The 2,195-nt window shown below is 34.1% G+C and overlaps 1 protein-coding gene across 1 annotated transcript in view; it reads left to right on the plus strand.

The window, feature by feature from the left end:
• The window catches only part of NOX4 (NADPH oxidase 4), a 176,353-nt gene that overhangs the window by 47,715 nt on the left and 126,443 nt on the right, over window positions 1-2,195 (plus strand). The window lies entirely within an intron of this gene.

The following is a 2,195-nucleotide window of genomic DNA, read 5'->3' on the forward strand; positions in this document are numbered from 1 at the left end:
GTACAAATTTTTACAATTGATAAACTTACATTAATTGACATATCATTATATCCTAAAGTTCATACTTTACATCAGGGTTCACATTTGATGCTATACATTCTATGGGTTTGTACAAATGTGTAATGACCTGTATGCACCATTATTGTATCATGCAGAATAGTTCATTGCCCTAAAAATCCTCTGTGCTCTGCCTATTTGTGACCTTCCTTTCCCACTAACCCCAGACAACCACTGATTTTCTTTTTTACTATCTCTGTAATTCTGCCTTTTCTAGAATGTAATAGAGTTGGACTCATGCAATGTGTAGCATTTTCAGATGGGCTTCTTTCACTTAGTAATATGAATTTAAGTTTCCTTTGTGTCTTTTCATGGCTTGATAGTTCATCTTTTTATAGTGGTAAATAATATTCCCTTGTCTGGATGTACCACAGTTTTTTAATCTATTCACCTATTGAAGGACATCTTGGTTGCTTCCAGATTTTGGCAATAATGAATAAAGCTACTGTAAACTTTAATGTGCATGTTTCTGTGTGGACATACGTTTTTAGTTCCTTTGGGTAAATATCCAAGAGTGTGATTGCGAGATCATGGGATAAGAATATGTGTAGTTTTTAAGAAACCACCAAACTCACTTCCAATGTTGTTGTGCCATTTTTTGCATCCCACACCTACAGTGAATAAGAATTTCTGTTGCTGTGCAATCTCACCAATATTTGGTGTTGTCAGTATTCTGGATTTTGGTCATTCTAATAGGTACGTAGTGGTAACTCATCATTTTAATTTGCATTTCTCTGATGATATATAATGTGGATCATCTTTTCATATGCTTGTTTGCCATCTGTATATTTTCTTTGGTGAGGTATCTATTAAGATCTTTGGCCCATTTTTTAAATTGGGTTGTTTGTTTTCTTGTTATTGAATTTTAAGTGTTCTTTATATATTTTTATAATAATCCTTTATCGATATGTCTTTTGCAAATGCTTTTTCCCAGTCTGTGGCTTATCTTCTCACAGTGTTCACAACGTCTTTTGCAGAGTTGAAATTCTAATTTTAAGGAAGTCCAGCTTATTAATTCTTTCATTTATCATGTCTCTGACATTGTGTCTAAAAAGCCATCACCAAACCCAAAGTCATATAGACATTTTTCCTGTGTTTCCTTTGAGGAGTTTTATAGTCTTGCATTTTACATTTGGGTCTGTGATTCATTTTGAGTAAATTTTTGTGAAGAGTGTAAAGTCTATGTCTAGATTTATTTATTTGAATGTGAACTCTTCCTTGTTTCGGCTCCATTTGTGACAAAGGCATTTTCTTCTTTGTATTGCTTTTGTTCTTTTGCCAAAGATAAATGGACTGTATAAATGTGGGTGGATTTCTGGGCTCTCTATTCTGTTCCATTAATCTATTTTCTTTTCTTTTGCTAATACTATACATTCTTAATTACTATAACTTTGTAGTAAGTCCGGACTCTTCACCTACCTCTAACTTGATTACTTGAAGGACCTTATAAATCCTTTAAATAAACTTTTAGGTGTTTTAGCATTCTAGTCCTCTCTCACTTTCATTTTTTTGTGAGTAACTTAGAACTCTAAGCCCTCTATATCTCATATTATGGGTTGTAGGAAATTATGGCGTTTCCTAGATTCCAGGCTATGTCTTCTTTTGAACCATTGTACTACACATATTGTGAACTGTAATGGTTTACTAAGCAATATCAGATCACTTATCTCATTAAGCCTTTCACTTCTGTCACCATAATTTTACAGAGAAGTAAATTAAAGCCCCTGAAAGGCAAATAATATGGCCAAGATCACAAATTTTCCAGCGAGTTACCTGTTGTGGTTTTCAATACATTAAAATATGGTGTTAATTCACACCTAATTTTGCCTACAAGCAAAGCTTGAGCAAGGGGGAAGGCGTGATGGGCCCGTGCACATCTCACTTTTCCTTCCTTACCTAGCCTCCTCAAGATAATTTTTGTTACCCTAGCTTGGCCAAAATGAGTTCATTTTCACATCTCTATTAATTTCCTAACACTGCTATTATTTCTGTGAGCTCTGAGTCAGTTGAGCACTTTGTTTACTGTGATTATTGTTTTCCTGAATTTTGTCCCATGAAGTGATTCCCAACACTTTTTCTGTTGGGTTAAGAATACTATGATTTAAATCTGTGGATTGTGAAAAATTTCCAGTAGTTGA

Source organism: Mandrillus leucophaeus, unplaced genomic scaffold, assembly GCF_000951045.1.
Source record: "Mandrillus leucophaeus isolate KB7577 unplaced genomic scaffold, Mleu.le_1.0 Scaffold276, whole genome shotgun sequence".
NCBI lineage: Eukaryota > Metazoa > Chordata > Mammalia > Primates > Cercopithecidae > Mandrillus > Mandrillus leucophaeus.